General features: G+C 42.8%; 1 long non-coding RNA gene and 1 pseudogene across 1 annotated transcript; one reads left to right on the top strand and one right to left on the bottom strand.

Annotated features, from left to right (window-relative positions):
- Window positions 1–204: 204 nt before the first annotated feature.
- LOC144537891 (butyrophilin subfamily 1 member A1-like) lies at window positions 205–14,300 on the top strand (annotated as a pseudogene).
- Window positions 14,301–16,080: 1,780 nt separating this feature from the next.
- On the bottom strand, window positions 16,081–18,195 carry LOC144537910 (uncharacterized). The gene is made up of 3 exons (XR_013503920.1): window positions 18,129–18,195; window positions 17,377–17,499; window positions 16,081–16,296 (listed from the first exon to the last, which is right to left on the bottom strand). It is a non-coding gene; the product is annotated as an uncharacterized LOC144537910 (long non-coding RNA).
- Window positions 18,196–23,848: the final 5,653 nt, after the last annotated feature.

Here is a 23,848-nt window from a genome sequence, read left to right as displayed (position 1 = left end):
TAGAGGAAATTACTTTATTATTATTATTACTGTTATTCAATATTGTACAATTGCAAGGTTGAAACAGCTCGCCAGGCCACGTTTGTATTCACACTACAAGCGTAATTAAAATATATTGAATCTGTCTTTGAACTTGAATTAAAATAAAGGAACGGCCAGCAGGGGGAGCTGTTGAGCAGTTTATGTCCTGTTACATTATTCAACATGGTGGATGTAGATGCTGAAGGTACATTGACAGTTTGACATTTTACTAGACAAGCATGCAAATAAATGGATGCACTATGAAGAATCAAAACTACCCTTTTCTCAAAATCTGAGCTTCATTCTAAATTCTGAGAAAAAAAACAACAAACAAAACAACAACAAAAAAAAATATTCTTACAGAATGATTGTTGGCAGATAGGAACGAAGATCTTAAAGCATTTCAAGAGGAACTTCATTTTTGACTGATTAAAGAGATATTTTGGATTTCATTATTTTTCATAAATATTACTAAAAAAGCATTTTTTCTTCCATATTCTCTTCCTAGAAATCAACATTTAGAAACTGGTTCATGTCAATTTTCAGAATTCCGGGATGCTTCAGCTGAAGAACGGACTGTCTCTTAAATCTCAGCTCAGAGTCTTCAGTGCCATGGTTTTCCATCACACTGTAGTCCTTCTTCTTCTAATACACTCTTGTGGAGGTAATTTACACACAAACACAGGTAAAAAATCATGATTAGGCTTTAGATGTAATATAATGTATAAATGCTGTTAAAGTACATACTATCAATTTCTGTACCAACAGTACGTTAGAGCAAAACTCTTAAGAGGTGACGCAATCTGATGTCATGTTCATCAGTTTCGCTCTCCAGGCACTTGCTGGTTTTAGGCTTACTTGCCAACCTTGAAAGTCCAGAAATAAGGGGAGGGGGCTGGGGGGTTTAGGTCCAAAACAACACCACATTTCAAACAGGTTTTCAATCACTTTACGGCAAATGCAGCAGCCATGACCAGCACTTCACTTTTCATTTCCATTCCATATAAGTAGAAAAAGAAGCCAGCATTGTAATGAGAGTTATTTCTTCGCAGGTCAGCCTCAGGTGATTGGTCCATCTCAGCCAATAGTGGCAATTGTTGGTGATGACATCATTTTGCCATGCCACCTGGAACCTGCCATGGATGCTGTTGCCATGACACTGGAATGAGAGCGAGACCTGACCTGGACTCCGGATTTGTACATGTGTGGCATTATGGTCAGGAACTTGAGCTCAGTAAACACCCGTCCTACGAGGGAAGAACGTCACTGTCATCGACAAACTGAAGCACGGAGACATTTCACTGAAACTCTCTAAAGTGAAACTCTCTGATGAGGGAAGATATAGATGCTTCCTTCCCTCATTGGATAGAGACTCCATTGTTCAGCTTGTTGTTGGTAAGTGGGCATATGATCATTGTGCGTGTTTTCTTCATCTTTGTTCATCCAGATGATAATTGTATGCCGTGCCAAGCATCGTTATTCCATTTCTACTGAAACCATTGTTTTAAATGTCTCCTCTTACTCATCATTAGGTGCCGTCTCCTCTCCTGTCATTGAGATTACCAAAGACAGCAGTGGAGTGGTTTTAGGGTGTGAATCTAAAGGCTGGTACCCAGAGCCTGAGGTGTTTTGGCTGGACGGTGAGGGAAACATCCTCTCTGCTGGACCTACAGAGACAGTCAGAGGTCCTGGTGGCCTCTATACTGTCAGCAGCAGAGTGACTGTGGAGAAGACCGACACCAACAGGTTCACCTGTAGAGTTCAACAGCAGAACATCAACCAGACCAGGGAGACACAGATTCATGTTCCAGGTAAAAATGTTTTCTAAAGTCATGATATGGACACTTTATTAGCTTTAAACAACTGAGGTCTAGACTTGAGACTTGTGCCTCAAGACTTGAGACTCAAGCAAAGTTGACTTGGTCACACCTCTGAAGTGTTGTAATTAACTTTTTTTGGTGAACCCACTTTCCCTCAAGCTGCCTCGTCTACTTCTACTTCAGTTAGGGATTTCCTACATTTCCCAGAATGCCTTTTGACAAAAGAGAAAGAGGCCTACAGAGAGCAATAGCAATATTGATAGTGATGGCATAAGAGCAAGAGAGCAAGTTTTTCCAGACATGAAAAAATGAGTCAACCCTTACTCAAAATGCAACCTGTCTTGTTGCTGCATTGCACTGTGGTCTATTGAGGCTGCTGTCAGTGTAGAAATTGGTCTCTCTCCTCTTCTCCGATGGATTTCATTTCTCCCTGTATGATTGTTGAATGTTGGTGTGAAAGAGTGATTCTAGAAAGAAGCCACCAAAACCAAAACCTGATGTTTACCGGTGATGTTTTAGAGAGCTGAAAACATTTCTGAAATATTGTCTTACATTAGAAATCAAGGGTCACTGAACTACAAGGCATGTTGCAGTGGAAAAATTAAGTGGAGAAGATGTGTTAGGCATGTAATTGATGTTTTGAACCATTTTAGCCAAAAGTTTACATGGTATAATAGTTCCACTAGACTTGTTAGGATGTGAATAATGATGTAGGTCTGGTAGCAGTAAAGACACTCCAGGTTAAACAGTATTTACAGCCTCTGTCTCTTGTATAGGTTCAATTGGAGGTCATTTGAGTTGGAGGGGCATCAAGTATGAATGAGGTTGTAAAGAAGAAAAAATATGTAATATTCACATATTCCAAAGTGTGTGTGTGTGTGTGTGTGTGCATTCAGTGCCACACCCCACCTCTCTCAGACAGCCTGTGTATTCCCTCTATCTTGCCATCTATCCTCCCGTCCCATTCCATCCATCTTTTTCCTCTTTCCCCCGCTCTCTCTCCTGTTCCTCCCCTATGTCTCTCTCTCTCTCTCTCTCTCTCTAGCTCTCTCTCTCATTGTCATATCTGTTTCTAATGGGTGATTGGAGTTGCCGTTGGTGCTTTTGAAAAGGGCAGAGGTCACCACAAGACCTTTGCGTGTGCCGTGATTAGGATCCTGACATGACCACGATTCCTGTTCTCTGTGAATATTTGGAACATTTCAAAGGTAAGTCGCCGGCCGGTCTGTTAAAATTCAAGCTGTTGCCGGATTTACCAGAACACCCTACTGATTACTAATAAAGTCTCAAGTTATATTTTCCAATGTGTGTTTTTTGCCAATAATAAGGCAACAACAATTTACAGATTTTTGAATGGACCTTGGTGTGGTAGGAGGGCCTTCAACCTCGGCCCGCTCCTGTGTGTTTGAATGCAGAAATCTCTGCAGGCTGTTTGTTTCACTTACTACTATTCGGGAACCTCTGCTGATATTTATTTATTGTCATATTATGCTTCAGTAAAGCAGAAATATGACACATAGATGCTTTAATGCCCATGCAAAGTATAAACCCACCGATGTATTTGCCACAGTCAGAAGCACCTACTGTCTGTTCTACTGCAGGTTTGTCCGACCTCCCAGAAGTCATAGGCTCCTATTGTTTTTTAAAATCAATTAAAAACTGCTCAGAGACATAATGCTGCATAGACGAATGTAATCCATCATTTTAAGTAAGTAAGTGTAAATGAGTAAAAAATGATTAGGTGTGAATGGGGCTACATAGCTAAAGCTTTTTGCAGACTGTGCAATTGTGACCGTCTTTTGCGTTCACTTTATGTCAGATGATTGGAGAGAAGTAAAATCTTGATAATCAGCCTGTCAGACTGTAGGCTAAATATTGAAGCCTTTCCATGGATTGGCTGTCCTTGACCTTGTCCCGAATGAACAAAGACCGCTAACCATCTTTGAATACAAAATATTTTTCCCAGATGTGAAAAATGTGTCTGTGACAGAGTTAAGATGGACAAAATGGCACAGTCTGCAAACACCTTAAACCTGTTCATGTGAATATGCAGCTATCAGATGTTTTTGTGGTTTTGAAATGAATTCAGCTCCAATCTGTCAGTCTCAAATTAAAAAATCAACATGAAAGTGTTGTTTGTGACGGTATTGCGGCTCCAGTAGCACCTTTGGCCGACCAGGCCAATCTGAGAGTGGTTTTCCTTCTACTACACCCGCTCTGATTCTGCCTTGTCACTGCCACCAGTGCGCAGTAATGGAAAAAGTTAAATAGTCCCCATTAAATGTAATAATTAGCTGCGTGATAACAGATATAATAAGAACATAATGAATATAGAATACATGTATACATGTAATAATACATGTATATATACTTTTGAAACACTCAACATTATATTATATTGTATTATATTATATTGTATTGTATTATATTATATTATATTTGGAATAAAGTTTAATGCTGTATTATCACTTTTTAAAGATGTCTCATTGATCCATCGTAGTGCACTAGGTTGTAAATTAAGCAAATTAATGAATTACATGTATAATAAATAACCAAGAAAGTAATATATAGATTTAATTTTTTTTATTTTGAAAAGGAAAACAGATGGAGCTAGATGTGATTCTATAATGTTAATCTCCACTGTAGGTGTTATCATCCTCTTCTATGCTGGGTTTCATCGCTGAAGGCCGAAGCATCGGCATCTTCCTGTGCGATGCAGTTCTTTGGTTTCTCCCTCTGGCTGGGAGCTTGAACAGTGACTTAGTGGTCTTACTGTTCAGGGTCAGGCATGCAGCACAGAAATTTCCTGAAAAATCTGCTGACGCCCTTCTTCTTCTTCGCCCTCTTGGCTTCATCGCTGAAGGTCGAAGCATTGTCATCTCCCTGTGTGATGCAGGTCTTTGTTTTCTCCCTCTGGCTGGGAGCTTGAACATGGACGTTCCAAGTGAAGTCCGCAGCAAAGTAAACTTTGTCATCGTCCACCTCCTGTTCGATGCATGTCTTCTTGTTGGCCCACTTGCTGTGGGTTTTCCAGTGTCCACCAGAAAGTCTTCGGTTAGCCTTCTTTTTTGCCCACTTGCTGTGGGCTCGATCATTGAAGGCAGAAGCATCGGCATCTTGCTGTTGGATGCACATATTTGCTTTTGCCCTCTGGCTGGGGGCTTGAACATGGACGTTCCAAGCGAAGTCTGCAGCATAGTAAACTTCCTCATGGTTGTCTTTGATGTCAGGTGTCCAGGTCAGAGATTTCCAGAGGCCTCTGAAAAATCCCCTGATACCCTTCTTCTTTTTTGCCCTCTTGCCGTGGGCTTCATCGCAGGAGTCTGAAGCATCATCTTCGTCCTGTTCGATGCAAGTCTTCTTTTCCCCCCTCTTGCTGTGGGTTTTCCAGAGTCCTCCAGAAAATCTTCTGCTCCCCCTCTCTTGTTTTGCCCTGGGCTTCTTCACTTGGCTGTCATCTGACTCAACTGCCTTGCTGGTGGTTTTGCCAAGGCAGTTTGTGGCCAAGTTGCTTGGAGGAAGGTCAGGGGTATTAGACACACTGCAGTCCACAGTGGCATCTGCCGCCTCATCATTTGGAGCCAAGTTGTCTGAAGCCATAACTGACTCGGCTCTTTCAATGACAGCCCTGAGTTTATTTGCCAACTCAATGAGTTCCTTATCCATAATGTTATCATCAATGGTTGTTTTTGGAGGTGCAGAGTGGCCTTCCACCTTTGGGGTCAAGTCATCTTTACCGGAGGCCTGGGTGGCATCGGAGACCTCGGTGTTACCGGAGGCCTGCAGGGCATTGGAGGCCTCTGAGGTACTGGAGGCCTGTGGGGCACGGGAGGCCTCTGAAGTACGGGAGACCTGGGTGGTACCGGAGACCTGGGTGGTACTAGAGGCCTGCGGGGCACGGGAGGCCTCTGAGGTATGGGAGACCTGTGTAGTACCGGAGGCCTGGGTGGTACCGGAGGCCTGGGTGGTACCGGAGGCCTGGGTGGTATCGGAGACCTGGGTGGTACTGGAGGCCTGCGGGGCACAGGAGGCCTCTGAGGTACGGGAGATTTGGGTGGTGCCGGAGGCCTGGGTGGTAACAGAAACCTGGGTGGTACCGGAGACCTGGGTGGTACCCGAGGCCTGGGTGGCATCGGAGACCTCGGTGTTACCGGAGGCCTGCAGGGCATTGGAGGCCTCTGATGTACGGGAGACCTGGGTGGTTCCGGAGGCCTGGGTGGTACCGGAGACCTGGGTGGTACCAGAGGCCTGGGTGATATTGGAGACCTGGGTGGTACCGGAGTCCTCTGAGGTATGGGAGACCTGGGTGGTACCGGAGGCCTGGGTGGCATCGGAGACCTCGGTGTTACCGGAGGCATGCAGGGTACTGGAGGGCTCTGAGGTACGGAAGACCTGGGTGGTTCCGGAGGCCTGGGTGATATCGGAGGCCTGTGGGGCATGGGAGGCATCTGGGGTATGGGAGGCCTGGGTGGTACTGGAGACCTGGGTGGTACCGGTGCCCTGGGTGGTACCGGAGACCTGGGTGGTACCGGTGGCCTGGGTGATATCAGAGACCTGGGTGGTACCGGAAGCCTGGGTGGTACCGGAAGCCTGGGTGGTACTGGAGGCCTGGGTGGCATCGGAGACCTCAGTGTTACCGGAGGCCTGCGGGGCACGGGAGGCCTCTGAGGTATGGGAGGCCTGGGTGGTACCGGAGGCCTGGGTGGTAACGGAAACCTGGGTGGTACCGGTGGCCTGGGTGGCATCGAACACCTCGGTGTTACCGGAGGCTTGCAGGGCATTGGAGGCTTCTGAGGTACGGGAGACCTGGGTGGTTCCGGAGGCCTGGGTGGTACCGGAGACCTGGGTGGTACCAGAGGCCTGGGTGATATTGGAGACCTGGGTGGTACCGGAGGCCTCTGAGGTATGGGAGACCTGGGTGGTTCCGGAGGCCTGGGTGATATCGGATGCCTGCGGGGCACGGGAGGCCTCTGGGGTATGGGAGGCCTGGTTGGTACTGGAGACCTGGGTGGTATCGGATACCTGGGTGGTACCTGAAACCTGGGTGGTACCGGTGGCCTGGGTGATATCAGAGACCTGGGTGGTACCGGAAGCCTGGGTGGTACCGGAAACCTGGGTGGTACCGGAGGCCTGGGTGGCATCGGAGACCTCGGTGTTTCCGGAAGCCTGCAGGGCACAGGAGGCCTCTGAGGTATGGGAGGCCTGGGTGGTAACGGAAACCTGGGTGGTAACGGAGACATGGGTGGCATCGGAGACCTTGGTGTTACCGGAGGCCTGCGGGGTACGGGAGGCCTCTGAGGTATGGGAGGCCTGGGTGGTAACGGAAACCTGGGTGGTACCAGAGGCATGGGTGGTATCGGAGGCCTGGGTGGCATCAGAGACCTCGGTGTTACCGGAGGCTTGCAGGGTATTGGAGGCCTCTGAGGTACGGGAGACCTGGTTGGTTCCGGAGGCCTCAGTGGTACCGGAGGCCTGGGTGGTAACAGAAACCTGGGTGGTACCGGTGGCCTGGGTGGCATCGAACACCTCGGTGTTACCGTAGGCTTGCAGGGCATTGGAGGCTTCTGAGGTACGGGAGACCAGGGTGGTTCCGGAGGCCTGTGTGGTACCGGAGGCCTGGGTGGTAATGGAAACCTGGGTGGTACCAGAGGCCTGGGTGGCATCGGAGACCTTCGTCTTACCGGAGTCCTGCATGGCATTGGAGGCCTCTGAGGTACGGGAGACCTGGGTGGCATCGAACACGTCGGTGTTACCGGAGGCTTGCAGGGCATTGGAGGCTTCTGAGGTATGGGAGACCTGGGTGGTTCCGGAGGCCTGGGTGGTACCGGAGGCCTGGGTGGTAACAGAAACCTGGGTGGTACCAGAGGCCTGGGTGGCATCGGAGACCTTCGTGTTACCAGAGTCCTGCATGGCATTGGAGGCCTCTGAGGTACGGGAGACCTGGGTGGCATCGAACACCTCGGTGTTACCGGAGGCTTGCAGGGCATTGGAGGCTTCTGAGGTACGGGAGACCTGGGTGGTTCCGGAGGCCTGGGTGGTACCGGAGACCTGGGTGGCATCGGAGAATTTGGTGTTTCCAGAGGCCTCGGTGTTACCGGAGACCTGCAGGGCATTGGAGGCCTCTGAGGTATGGGAGACCTGGGTGGTTCTGGAGGCCTGGGTGGCATCGGAGACCTTCGTGTTACCGGAGTCCTGCATGGCATTGGAGGCCTCTGAGGTACGGGAGACCTGGGTGGTTCCGGAGGCCTGAGTGGTACCGGAGACCAGGGTGGCATCGGATAATTTGGTGTTTCCAGAGGCCTCGGTGTTACCGGAGACCTGCAGGGCATTGGAGGCCTCTGAGGTATGGGAGACCTGGGTGGTTCTGGAGGCCTGGGTGGTACCGGATATCTGGGTGGTACCAGAGACCTGGGTAATATCGGAGACCCTGGTGGTACCTGAATCATGCGGAGCACTGGAGGCCTGGGTGGTACTGGAGGCCTGGGTGTTACGGGAGGCCTGGGTGGTACTGGAGGCCTGGGTGGTACCGGAGGCCTGGGTGGCATCGGAGACCTCGGTGTTACCGGAGGCCTGCAGGGCATTGGAGACCTCTGAGGTACAGGAGACCTGGGTGGTTCCGGAGGCCTGGGTGGTACCGGAGGCCTGGGTGATATCGGAGACCTGGGTGGTACCAGAGGCCTGCGTGGCACGGGGGGCCTCTGAGGTATGGGATGCCTGGGTGGTAACGGAAACCTGGGTGTTACGAGAGGCCTGGGTGGTACGCGGGGCCTTGGTGGTATGCGAGACGTGGGTGTTACGGGAGGCCTGGGTGGTACGCGGGGCATGGGTGGTACGCGGGGCCTGGGTGGTACACGGGACCTGGGTGGTACCGGAGGCCTGGGTGGTACACGGGGCGTGGGTGGTATGCGGGGCCTGGGTGGTACGCGGGACCTGGGTGGTACCGGAGGCCTGGGTGGTACGCGGGGCGTGGGTGGTATGCCCGGCCTGGGTGGTACGCGGGACCTGGGTGGTACCGGAGGCCTTTGGGATATGTGGGGCCTGGGTGGTACGCGAGGCCCGGGGGGTACGGGATTGCTGGGGAGCACCGGAAGGTACAGCAATGAACAATCTGTCCCAAAGTGCCGATCCGGAGTTGGATGGATGGGCATATTCCAGCATATCCCTTACTTTCATGTAGTCAGTGGACAACAGCCAGAGTGCATTCTCAACGTTGAGATGCAGCGTGGCCTCTTTTGGGTTATCCGTGAAGGACAGATCTGGATTGGTGACCTTTACCTTGTTGATCAGCTTGAGTAGCTGACTCCAGATTACCCGGCGTTCTTCTCGGCAGCTGAATTGGTGGTCACCTTCCTGTGAGAGGGCCCCCTTGAGGACCCTCCTGACTGAGTCCTTGCTCAGTATAAGCACCTGGAAGATGGGAAGAAGAGTAATGGTTAATTATCATTTCATTTAATCTCCATGTGTCACAAATGTATCTATAGAATAGAAAACTCCTAATTGGGCAGGTTTTGCAGCTTAAAAAACAGTTACAGCAGACAGCACTTATTTCAACATTCAGCACATACTCATATCACATGGTAAAAGTGGAACCACCTTTTACGATAAAAAGCATACTGTGCAGTATTAACAATACTAATACTAATATAGTTTCAGAGCTTCAGTGCTTTGTTGTCAACAACCCTCAGGTGACATGCACATAGCAAGACAAAATACATACTATATAGCATGTATAATACAATATGTACATATCCAGATAAAGTGCATACTGAGAAGTGCACACCTCATAATGCAGCAGCATATTTAACTACATCATGAGTTAAATTGTTGACAAGTAGTAATGAAAAAAGTAAAAACAAGCAACCTTAAAGAAAAGAAAGAAAAAAAACTGTAGGACTGGAGTAGCCTACATTTAATTTGCTAGCTGTTTTTATGGCTCCATCTTATCTCCACTGCCTGTTTAACTGAGTGATGGCTGAAGGGATAAATGAGTTCCTGATTCTATTTGTTTTAGACTGTGGACATCTGAACCTGCGTCCAGATGGTAGAGCCCCAAACTCATGGTTAAGGGGGTGGGAAATATCTGCAGCAATCTTATCTGCCATTTTATTCAGTCTGGTCAAGTATAGGTGAGCTAGATCTCTCTGCTGCTCGCCTATGATTTTACCACATTTACCACAATCCTAGTCTGTTTATGTGTGCCACATTAGCATTACCATACCAACAGACCAGACAATTGCACAGAATACTTTTGCTATATTACTGTATGTGATAGTATATTATTAGTCAAGTGTATAAGCAAGTATACACCAATAGCCCACATTAGCCTATGAGGATTTTGTGTATACCCAGCTAAAAATGACCAGTGTAAAGTAAATTTATCAGAAATTGAGTCAATCTGCACACACACAGATTTAGGAATGAGGGCTACATTGTGCGCACGTGTGTGTGTGTGTGTGTGTGTATGTGTGCGTGCGTGCGTGCGTACGTTCGTGAAGTCCGGGGGCAGGGTAGATTTTTCAAAAAGTGCAATTCTCACCTATTTTAGCTAGTGTAAAAATAGCTCATCTCAAAAACTATAAATGGTACAAGTGTGGTTCAAAGTTTTTTTTTGAGGTACAGAAGTGCACCATATTGACCAAGCAATCAGAGTTCACAGAAATCCAGGATGTGATACTTTATCTCTTATACTTTATTTTCAGCAATTAACGTGCATAAACTGTAAGAAAATAAAAACTAAAATCAAGTTTTAGATTGTTTTCCTGATGAGCCACAACAGCTAGGGAGGAAATTATTCTTTTTTTCTGGTTTCTCCTGAATGTCCTGACTACCTTTGGTAAAGATTTGGTGTGAATATCTCAAAGCATGCCAGTTGTACAGTGTTTTTTTCAGGATAGCCCTTTTTGGTCTCCAAATTGTGCCAAGATTCCCTAAAACAGCCCTGCTGAATCAAATAAAAGGGACTTTCCCTTTATAACAGACAAGTCAGATCTCGCGAGAGTGTGTTGCTGAGACAGAGACAGGTCTCGTACAAAGTTAATTTTCTCCTGATTTGTCTATCTGAAAAATGTCATTTTAGTGTCAGAATTTTCGGAAGATATGTGGCTTGTGAAAAATTGGTCCAATATTTACTTCGGTGACTATGGGGCGAAAGAATCGGTCATAATCTGTGCTCACGTTCACTTCTCCCATTGGAGTGAATAGACTCAGGACCTCCTAAAGGGGCGGGGCAGTGGCGAAACCCACGTCTCGTTTCTAAACCGTCTCTGGCCCTCTGGCCTCACCTGCATGGCCCTACAGAGGTGTGTACAAAGCCGAATGCGACCAATGATGGCTCGTTTGAAAGATTACAGCCTCGCCTATTGGCTAGAGTTGACAGACAGTTTTGAAACACAATGGGAGCAGACAGGGTTTGAATGTAAAGGTGGAACTTAGCACCCGATCGCTACTGTTGATAGCACACTTCTGCTGTCACTCAGAGTAGCTCGGCCAATACTTGGTCGTCGGGGACGAAACTCACCAAACCGCTTCCAGACCCCTTTGTCTATCACAGACTAAGCCAATGGGCTTCTCATATAGGGGAGGAACACAATGCGGAAGAAAGCACAGCCAAAGTAGCTTGCAGCTAACACCGAGTCTGTCCGGCAGCTTCAACTAATCATATAAAATATTAACGGCTATATTGAAACATTTCAATCGCATTTTCTTTTAGCCTAAAGGGATGAGGATTTTTCAAACCCAAGTTTTGTAGAATACAATCAAGTGGACTCGTTTATCAGACGTTTGTTTATGGTGAGACAGCAAGCTGCTGTGGAATAGAGGTGAGTAAATAGAATTTCCAAGCGTCTTTAAAAAAGCTATACTGGACATTTTGGCCTCAACAACCACTTTGCCAGAAAGAATACAATCATCTAAGATATATTTCCTTAAAATATTGATGTGATCTGTTGATACATATTATTAAATGAGTTAAATATCATTCATTAGTATCTTCCGTCACGCCGGCGTTACCGCTAGGTGGCGCTTGGGGGTAAAACTACATTATATCTACTCAAGTTCTGTGTTAACAACGCTGTGACTGACATGCATCATGGGACATGTAGTACAGTTAAACCTGAGAATCAAGGTGGCTGAAAGATTGGATAACCAATACTGGACCAACACATACTTAAAATGGGTACCAAGCATGTACTAAATCACCCTGAACAGGCTGGGTTACTTTGGACAGATAATTATACTAATTTCCATTTTCCATTCCATTTTATCCAATTCAATTCATTTATTAGAGAGCTACACAACAGGTGCACTCCCCCACATTTCTCCACATTTCTAATATTTTACATAGATAATATTTCCTAATATTAATTAGAGAAAGTTCAAGTCTTTACTTACGGTCATCAACTTCCAATTGCTTGTAGGTTGTGTAGAAAAAAGTCCAGAGGTTTCGATTTCCGCTGTGTTGAGGTTCGCTGAAGGGTTCAGAAAAGCTTTGTGGCTGTCTGAAGCCTCGACGCTGGTATTTATTGGCAAATCCATGGAATGTTCATTACCTGTGCCATTGTGACTTCACTCATAAGGCTCACCTCTTGTGTCTGCCTATGCAGATGAGCGCCTGTGTATTCCTGGTCATAGTAGCTCATTGTGAGGTCATTATGACAGTAACAATGCTATGCTTAATTAATTGCACACATAACAAAAAATAGGAACAGTGATAATTGCAAGTAGGCTAACTATTTACATATATAGCTAATGTCCATTTGAATCTTTGTGTCATCCCCTGGCAAAGAGCATCTTACTACACAGGCAAACAACTACACAACCTCTGAAATTCTATGCTTGGTTTAGGCTATTGCACACACAAGAAAGAAGTGCAAACAGGCAGTAATAATTGCAAATAAGTTTACATAGGGTGTAAACATAACTAGTGCAACGTAGGAAGCAGGGACATGCAGAGAGTTCTTGTTCTTATTCTTGTGCTCAAATGAAAGAAGGGGAATCTACAGTGTCAAACAGTCTGTGGAATAATCTCTGTGTTTTAGGAGTGCAGCAATGCAGTGTTGTTATATCCCTTTACTTTACTCATCTGTTATATTTGCTTCCATCTTTTGTCTTTCTGTCTCACTGTCTCTCACAGTTCTTTCTGCCCCTCATCTCTCTGCATTTCTGTCTGCCCATGCTAAATATTAAATAAACATCTTCTCACATGTGAGAAGGACAGAGAAAGGGGCAATGCACCGTGCAAACAATCTCATTTGTGTTTTGCATTTGCTCTAATAGTTTTGCTCGTATCTCTACAATTTATTAACTATTCGGAAAATGTCTAAAATAAAATAATACATTTATGCAGGTGCCCAAGCACCCAAAAAAGTAGATATAATAGTTGATTGAAGTTATGTAAATGAGACCAACCACAGCTGATTCCCATCTCAGTTGGAGACCTACACAACTACCAACTACATCAGTTTTACTGTATTACAGTATTGGAATTTTTGTTTCCATTCCATTCATTTTGTGTATATTGTAGTTACTGTGTGCCAAAAATTCCTGACAAAAACAAAAAGCTGAAACCTTTCTGAGGAGATGACATTCTGTTTTTGTGGAAAATAAAAGCGAAGCTATTTATAATACTGTTGTGTTCCTTCTCTTACACTAACAAGAATAAAATGATGAGTTGAACCCGAGATACAGTTTAGGGTCTTTACTGTTCAAGTGCAAATTCAATCACAACAGGTATCCCTACGCTGACGTATCACTTAACCTATTAAAGGTATACTGACCATTGTATCACTTAACAAAAGTAGTGCCAAATGCCTATTCTAAATACTGAAATAATGTATTCTTTTTCCAAATATCCATAACAAACACCAAAAGAAAAAATAAAACTAGTGCGCAAAATCATTTGCTACTTCAAAGATTGAGGTAAAATTGAGGTTTGATTTGGAGAAATGCATGCAGTGTTTTGGTGGTTTTGGTGCATTTTGGACATGAAATGAACTGTTGTGCCAAGCTGCATGTTGCTGCAGAGAGTTGCATGAAGAGTTTTGAAAAAGTGAACTCAGTATGGAGAAATGCTTGTAACTAATTGTAAAAAAAATGGTAAATGACAGCAGCAGTATGTTATGATATCTCACCGTTCACGTCGGCAGCTCCAAGCTGTCGGACCTCAGCAGGTAGATGTGGTCTTACAATTTGTGGAGGAGGAATGTAATTTTTAAAATTAATAATTTTTAACATAAATTTGCATTTCAGAGATCGTGCTCATTTCACAACTTTTTATGAGATCATGTTGTTTCGGTAATATAAGAGCAGCCATCATTCTGCCTCTGTTTTCTGTCTCTATCTCTCCCTCCCTCCCTCCTCTAGGTGTTCTTCCTGTCATGGTCATGGATACAAGACCTGCTCTGTTTGCCATGGTAGCCAAAACCTGATGCATTTCATCCAGCTCACTGTTACATGGTATGTCAAAACCCCACAGACACACACACGCACGCTTGCACATACACACACACACACACACACACACACACAGAGTTAGAGTTGGTTGTAGGTGAAATATTTCTGTATTCTGTTAATAAAGTCATGTTTCTGCACTAAAACCAAGACAAATTCCTGTACGCTTATTTTACTTGGGGAATGAAGTTATTTGGATTCTGAAACGAATGATTACAGATAGTTCTTCACACTGTCCACACTTACTGATACTGATCTTTAATACATTTCTCTGCAAGTGAGGACAGTTTACAGGAAGTCATTAAAGTAGTGACCTGCCTGTGCCCTTCCTACGCATCTGTCATTATAGCTGTGCTAAAGCTTTTCACGTAAGTTTTGATTACAGATAGTTACAAATCAGGATTACATTAATTGAAACACTGGGAATACAAAAGTGTGAAAAAAGTATTCATGATTCCATCACATTTCTGTAATCATGTAGCCCAAGAGTGTCAAGGAATATTGAGCCTTTTTTTTTTCTTTCAAAGAAGGAGAGATCTGTGGCTGGCACGGATCAACAGAAAAAAACTTTCAGCCGACTCCTCATAGTAAAGTCTGTTCAGATCATTTTGCCACAGGTAGATAATTAGCATACCAAGTACTGATGATTCTACAGAAAATCTCTTATGTACACTGAACAAAAATATAAACGCAACACTTTTGTTTTTGCTCCCATTTTTCATGAGTTGAAATAAAAGATCTAAGACTTTTTCTATGCAGATAAAAGGCTTATTTCTCTCAAATTTTGTTCACAAATTTGTTTAAATCTGTGTTAGTGAGCACTTCTCCTTTGTCAAGATAATCCATCCACCTGACAGGTGTGGCATATCAAGATGCTGATTAACCAGCATGATTATTGCACAGTGTCTGTCCTGAAATCTGAAGTTTTTTCCCTGGTGGGGTGGAAAGGCCTCCAGACCATGTGAACTATAGACTATGGGACACTAAAACTCTCCATTGCAAACAATACTAATGGAATTCCTTTAGATGGATAAAGCTCTTTAATTGTTTTATAAATTAAAATTAGAGGAAACAATAGCATATAGACTAGTTTTGCTGCGTTCTCTATAAACCAAGTTGTTGTTTGGATTTGGATTATTGACATTTCTGTTTATTTGATTTGATGTGCTTTAAATGTGTCTATATGTTCTGTGTTGTACCACAAATTGCCTCTTGGAAGACATTAAAGTTTAAGTCTAAGTCTAAGTCTAACCATTTCTGCAGCCTCTCTGCTGGAAGTTCATCTGCAACAGTCCCTGTATTGCTTGATCCTTCCCATAATGCTGTTTGTCCTGACATGTCAGGGTCTAGCTGCAGAAAACAGTTAAGAGATCACAGTTTCAGCAGCTGTTAGCATGAAAAACAATGGAGTTGACCTTAGTGCTGGGTAAGTAACTTGTCAACACTAAAACAAACCCACAGACTCTATTCAGAGAGGTGTAGAGATGCTGTGGTTATTCTGCAGAGGGTTTGTCATGGTTATAAACTTTATTTTGTCTCTGTTGTAAATATATAAACCCTTCTGAAAAACTCAGCCTCAGTTCAGAGACGGTGTGGTTTGAAAACACTACAAATGTTTTTATCTGACTTCACTTCTGAGAATCTTCATTTCTTGAAATAGTCACAGTATGTGGCAGACCTGCATAGCCTCTTTTAAAAAATACGTTACAGATCAAACAAGAAAGTAATGAAACAAATCGAATAAAGAATATAAAAGTCGATTTTATTTATGAGATAATAACAGACAGCAACAGGAGACACTATCACCCAACAACTCACTCGCAATTCTGAGGAACGTACAAGCTTGTTTTTCCTGTTCAAAAAGCTGAACACATACACAGATGAGAATAATTTAAAAAAAGCATGATGAAGGTTAAAAGCCTCGATGTACCTGACTGTAATGAACCAGGTTACATGGCTACCTCCATTATGACATCATCACAGCTGCTCTTCTCCCTCACACCTTGAGCTGCAGAAACACAAATAGAAACCTCAATTTAGAAAAATACAATTTATGTGAAGAGAATCCATAAATATCTTTACCTTAATTACTCATCAGCTAATCAATATTTACGTATTAATGGTGGCTGTTTTATCCCTGATAGCCCACATTTTGATTCAGAGAATTTGCATACTTTATCTAGAAAACATAAAGATGTCTGTAGTTTATTTTTTAGAAGGACTGAATGCTCCATAAGTGAAAAACTGATGTTTAAAGATGCTCTATCTTCCATTGACTACAATGGTTTCCATAAGGGGGGCTTGCCTATGCACAAAATTAGATCTTTTTTCTTTTTTACACGTTCATGACACTAATTGAGGCAAGCAGAGAAGGTATCATGCTGAAAAAAACTGAAACAGGTCAATTTGGCCCACAACATAACAGGAAGTAATACGTGGCAGAGTGACTGAGTGAGACACCTATAGACGAAAGGAGGGAGTGAGTGTGAGAGAGGAATTACAGATACAACAGATATTACACATCATGTTTTGTGGTAACTCTTTTCCACCATTTTGTTTCAGTTTATATGGATACCTGAAGACATAATGCCTCTAAGTTAGTCTATCAAACTATATTACCTGTTGTACTGCATGAGTCAAACTACATAAACTTTTGCTCGTTGCTACAGAGTCTAGAGAGAGGGGCCCTTCTACCTTTTTCTGTCGGTGGTTTTCTTGCGTGGTTTCTCTCAGAGAAGCTCAAATTATCACGTCTGAAGCCATCACTTTAAATAGTACTCTACTCTGAACTCTGTATCTCCTGCTCCAGAAGAGTATAGGCAACCCACCCCCACCGAATAATAAAGATATTGATGTTGGTCCAACAGAACAGCTTCAGTGCTCCTTGGCATCAATTCTACAAGTGTTTGAACTCTATTTGGAGGGATGCCACACCCTAAGCATGATGGGATATTAATTGTTTAATTATTCTAGGGACCAAACCTGTTTAGAAGAACCTGCTTTAAATGTACTTTGCAGCCCTTATTTACTCAAGTGTTGCCTTTATTTTGGCAGTTACTCATATTAGTCGGTAGTTATTTTTCTGTACCTCTGTGTCTCCCACATCGAAACAGTTCCACCATCAACACCAGAGCCATCAATAAAAAGATGACAACAGCCTTTATCAGGAGGAGGAGGGGATGAGGGGAAGGATGAGTCTCTTTGTGAAGTGCTGGAAAGATGAGAAAAAGTTTTTTTTATTAAAATAACAAAATAAATAGGATATATATACATTATCAGTCTGTATTAATGTCTAAATCCCCCAGTTTGACTTTTCAGAGATGTTGGGATGTTTTGGGGCAACAAAAAAGCATCTCAGTCCACCAGTATCAAGATAATGTCACTTGATTACAAAAAAAAAAAATCCTGACATGTTGATTTGTATTGGAAAGTGAAATTACGAATTTTTATGTTAAAATTATTTGTTAAGTAGTGTTTGTGTTTCAGAACATGATCAAGTTAAAGAAATGCAACAATTTCAATGTAAAAATATGTAGTGAGCTGTAATAAAATTATTATAGATTACAGAATACATTTGACCCCCAAAATAATTTTTTTGCAGGTATTCTCACATTATTTACCCTTCTGGAACAGCAAGCGGATTAAAATCAGTTACAATACAAGTTGACATTTATTTCTCTCTTCATAAAATTGTTATATGAATGGACTTTCTACCAAGTGTAAAAGTGTCAAACACCTGGTCTTGACATAAGTAGGTACATGACATCACATATCTTCATGAAACATGGCCATGCAAAAATCAAATTGTGTTAATTTAGTTTGGAAACACTGTTGTCTCACCTCTCACAGCCAGCCAGCTCTCTGGTGATTCTCCAACTCCAGAGATGCTGCACTTGTAGAGTCCTTCATCACACTTGGAAACATTGTGGATGGTCATCTCTCCTGTAGAGTCGGTCCTGATGAGGAAGCCATCTTTATAGAAACCAGCTGTGAGGTTGGAGGGAGTCTTGGTTGTACAGTTCAGAGTCACAGCATCTCCCTCCATCACAGGACGGACAGGACTCTCCAGGATCACAGACCCAGCTGAACAACATGTGTTGTATAAAAGTTTATTTTATTTTAAACAGAAATTTTAGAGATGGGGCGCCCCGGTGGCTCACTGAGTAGAGCGCGTACCATATAAGGCTCAGTTCTTCCCGCAGTGACCTGGGTTCGAATCCAGCCTGCGGTCATTTGCTGCATGTCCTCCCCTCTCTCTCTTTCCCATACCTTCCTGTCTCTCTTTCACTATATGTATCTGTCAATAAAGCATGAAATGCCTGAAAATAAATCTTTAAAAATAAATTTTAGAGACATATGAAACACAAACCTGGTGCTCAATAATGCGGGTGGGAAAAAAAATCTAGTGTAGTGTGACATTACAGGCATAAGAATGTAGAGCTCTCAAGTCCCTTTTTAACTATTTCAGCTTTAACTCTTTTTGAACAAAGGCTGAAAACACACTTTTTTAACCTGGCTTTTAGTTAAGCAGTTGTATGCATTTTATTATTAGGCATTATAATACAGTATGAGACCGATCTTCCTGCTGGAGGCACTATAGCAACCATCCGAACTTTAAAACTTCAAAAATTGATTAAAAATTTGCAACACCAACTACAGGTGTGCAATTTTCTGAGGGTGCAGACCCATGTGAGAGGAATGTTTTGTTCACTGGTACCTAGTGCAATTAAGTTAATCACTCTGTTTTTTCTCATAAACTGTAACACTAATTAAGTTGTTATCTCTTGTCAGCTCTGTGCTTATAAATGAATATCTAGCCTACAGTAACCTTTTTATTGTGCCAGGAGTTCATTTTCCCGATTGAAGCCGCAGACTCTAAGCGCCAATTAATGTAAATTATGCTTCACCGATTACATGCTTGTTTGTTTCAAACTGGCTATATAGTGTTTTTGGGATTGAACTTTTCCAAAAACACTATTCCGCTATAAACATACCAGTGACAGCGATGTTGACAGAGTTGCTTCTCTCTCCCTTTCCAGCCTCACACCAGTATTTTCCACTGTCTGTTGTGTAGGCATCTTTAATGGTGCAGGACGTCCCATTTGACTGCCCCCAGTCAGTGGAACATGTGGTAATGTTTCCCTTGATCTTCCTCATAACTCTCCATCCAGTCGAACCATCAAACCCCTCACACTTAAAAGAGATAGACTCATATTCAAAGAACTGCAGTCTGTCAGGAACAATACGAGGATCTGAGAGAGAGAAACAGAGAAAGAGAGACATTAAATTAAGAAATCTGTTTGTAACAGAAATCACCGTAACAGATATAAAAGGTAACTTAAGTCTTGGTGACAGAACATACTTTTACAGACTAGAGCCTCTAGATTTTAGAGACACTGAATAATGAACTTCAGTATTTTGTTGTTTTTTCATAAATGGATATGTAATTGAAAAAGGAAGCCAAGGCACTCTAAAGGTTTTTTTTTTTTTACTTTTGAAGAGAGTGGCTTCTTTTTGTTCAAATATATTTTTACCCTCCTTGACTCAAACGAGCAACTTTTAGCAAGGAAGCACCCTGGTATCCCCTCTCAACCTGGATATGTAATGTTGTAGATCCAAACTCTTCACAAAATCTAAAACACGGCTTATGTTTAAATGCAAATATGAATGAATGAAGGAATCTTTATTACATTATGGAGATAAACACACCAGATATTCAGGTATATAGCGCTTGTGAAACAGGAATAGAGGTTTAGAAGGTTTACATCAACCTGGAAGTAACGTATAATTAAAAAAGGTTCATCAATGATGTAACTAATTTGTGTTTCTGTACTGTAGGCAGCTACTTACCACCTTTCTGAGCATAGTAACCATGCTGAACATGTGCAACCAGCAGCATCAGTACAGTCACCACTGGAGAGACAAAGGAAGAGAGCAATATCACATATAGATGCTTTTAGATACATGTCTGCTAGCTAAAAAAAAACAATAATACTCAGATACAAAAAACCTCAAACTGTCTCTCATTGCTTTACCTGCCACTTCTCTCATACATGATACATGCTAATTCTAGGGAAACTGAGATGTGTTAGATGTATTGTGGGTGCTGTGACCTCTGACTTTTGTACTCATTAATATTGGCTGCTTGTAATGTTGGCAGTCCACAAATTTGAGCGCCAATTATATTAAATTTCACCAAATTTAAAATGAATGAAATGAAATTCAGCTTCTCTTGGAGGTCAATGGATATTCTAAAATATGTTGTTTTTGGTACAGAAAAAACAACTTGTGACAAAGAAACAATGGATCTCTAATGTCCTGAGGCCTAAAATGTAAATTTGATTAACATTATTTCAGCATGTTCACTCGCACATAGGGTATTGCACAAAAAATAATTACTTTGTCAGACAGAGATGGAGCCAGGCATCGAACAACACAGGAAAAAGACATTTTAAACTCAATACCAGTACTTTTAACTGCCAACAACCCTTGTTTTGATTGATCACATTGCTTTGATTCCTTTCAACTTCAAGAGGCCTCCTTTTTCATTGTTTTCTGATTTGTAAAACAGGGAAAGGGAGAGAAAGAGAGACTCAGTACTCACACAGTCTGAGGCAGAGAGCTGTAACCTCCATGCTGTCTTGCTGCTGACTGTCTGAGCATCAGACTGAATAACAGCTAAGATCTAATGTAGGTGAGACCCTCCCCTTCCTGTGGAGATTATTTCTGCTGTTGACACAACCGCAGAGTGGGGTTTTAGTTTAACAAATAGTTCTGCTCTGGAGGAAGAAATAATCTGACTGGTTGAGTTAAACCTCAATGGCCGGAGACAAAGAACCACAGTTTCTTGGAGCGTTTTGTCTTGCTCAAGAGCACTTTAGCAGGGCGGATGCTTGCTAACACAGGGATGAGTCTCTCTACGCACTACACCTCCCCAGAGCCGCCCCATCGCAGTTAGTTTTGCACTATATTTGTTAACAAGTAGGCTACATTTGGGCATTTAGGTTCAATCTCTTGCTCCGCGATTCTTCAACAGAACCAGTGACCTTTTGATCATGCGATGGTCTCAGTAAGCACCAGCAGAAACTTTTTTTAATCGAGACGAAGACTCTGGCATCCGGTCCTGGGTCCTTTGTCACGTGGGCTCTGTCTGTCAGCGCCATGAAGACTGAGACTAGTGCTTGAGCCTTTTATATTCTTGTGAGAGTGACACTTTCCTGTGTGGACCGACGACCGCTCCGCCCACTGAGGAGACAGGAAGAGAAGACCATTTTCCTCCCATTGATTTAATATGCTTCATGTCCTCCCCTATGCACCATCTCTGGCCCCAGGTCACCTTGCTACCCAGGTTTCCATGTTTGGTAACCTGGGTGACAGTTGATCTTAAGATGGTTTGGCATCTCATCATGGTGACATTATGCAGGATATTTTCCATAAATATATGCAGACAACACATACTGTAGACCAGTGATTCTCAACCTTTTTCATATCGCGGATCCCTAATTTAGTCCACATTAGGGCCTCAGACCCCCATTTGATGAGATTTTGTCTATCGGACTCAAATCTGAGAATATTTTTATTGATAGATATGATTTTGTCCAGAATTCCATGACTATCTGCAAATTATAGAGAAATAACAGTGAAACTATGATCATAATAATCATTCTTCTACATTCTCTAATTGCATTAACTTCTTTTAAATGAAATAATGGTGATGTTTAACAATTCAATTTGCTGGGGACCCTCTGGAATCCCCTCAAGAACCCCTGGTGGTCCCTAGACCCCACGTTGAGAACCACTGCTGTAGACAACCTGGCCAAACTCCATTCTGCAGGGCATCCAGCGCTTTGGAGAAATATTTACAGTTATCATGCTTTCCTTTCTTCTCTCCTTCCATCTCTCTCTCTCTCTCTCACACACACTTTTCTCTTTCTCCCTCTCTCTCTTTTTCTTGCTCCTCCTCTCTCTCTCTCTCTCTCTCTCTCTCACACACACACACACACACACAGTCACTCAAAGGGTTGATAGATGTTATGAGCATGAATAAAAGCTCCTACTCTGCCCCCTGCTGTAAATCAGCAGACCTATCATCTATCTCATAAACATTCCCTTTTCCTGGGTTGCCACGACGACAGACAAATATTGTTATCACTCATGTAATAAAGAAATAGAGAAACAATCATTTTTGCGCTTATCACATGTCAGCCAGTCAGTGTCGTCCACCTCTGATATGATGGAGGTTCCTCCCTGACCACAGCTTCTTCTTTGCACATTTTAATTATTCATTTAATTGTTCAATAATGTTTTCTGCAAAAGGCCTAATGTATCCCAGAGTTTCTCTACCACTGAATAGGTGTGGTGGGTCACTCTGCCTTAAAGAGCTGCTGACACTAAAATAATTTAATCAGTCTGTGTTTCAGTGGAGAGTTTTAGTGTCCCATGATGCTCTGAATGCTGTTTCAGAGGCTTTTCCACCCTGAGGAGAAGAATTCTGGGGGAAACAGTGAATAGGCCTACTTGTAATTTTAGAGCAAGAAAATGGTAGAATATATAGATACTGAATATCAGCCAAAATATTGTCTATAAGAAGATCTATACAAAAATATATCCGTATTGGCCCATATTAGTTGAACCCTATTAATATGGCCTAAACTAGAAGCAAATTGAAAAGCACACCCACAACAGTGTTCATTTATGATCAGACGTGCACAATCCCAACACTGTTACAGTAATACAGGTTAAAATCTAATGCACATGCACACTTACAACGCTGTGCACTTCTTTAATATAGACTGAAGTCTAATAGACATAAGCAGCAGCAGATAGACAGTAAAACACAAAGTAAACACACATTACCGCCCAGTACAGGTGACCAGGGTGAAGGTACGTTTTTTTTTTATTATTATTATTTGAGGACTTTGGACGTGCGGCTTACTTCCCTCTGTGGTGACGAGACTCTATCGTGCAACAGGTATGGAGGCTTTTATAAATTAAATTCTTATTCTTAAATTGCTTGATGTTTTTCCTATTTTTTAATTAAAACAAATACGTTGTCGCCTGTTTTTACAATAAAAGCAGGTCTGCCTTCACAGCATGAAATAATTTCACCATGTAAAATTTCAACAGACTTTGAAAACAGACTGCCAAGTTTATTTTGAGCAGTTGAGCACGAAGTCCTTTGTTTTCTGAACACAAACTGTCGGTCATTATGGGTTTACGCGTCAGTAATTTATTGAAGCGATTGGACTTGCATTGTAATTTAGAAACGGTGGGTTATAATAAGTGTAATATATTCAACAAACCTGGCAGCTTCAAAACACAATTTAAAGTCACAACTAACTGTTTTACAGTCTTTGGCGACAGATGAAAGTGAAACTAGTTCTCAAACATTACACAATGAAGGACATACATACTGTAGAGGAAATTACTTTATTATTATTATTACTATTATTCAATATTGTAAAATTGCAAGGTTGAAACAGCTCACCAGGCCACGTTTGTATTCACACTACAAGCGTAATTAAAATATATTGAATCTGTCTTTGAACTTGAATTAAAAT

This window comes from Centroberyx gerrardi, chromosome 23 (assembly GCF_048128805.1).
Source record: "Centroberyx gerrardi isolate f3 chromosome 23, fCenGer3.hap1.cur.20231027, whole genome shotgun sequence".
In the NCBI taxonomy this organism is placed as follows: domain Eukaryota; kingdom Metazoa; phylum Chordata; class Actinopteri; order Beryciformes; family Berycidae; genus Centroberyx; species Centroberyx gerrardi.
Note: the sequence above shows the minus strand (reverse complement) of the source record. Positions and strands in the feature narration are given on the sequence as shown.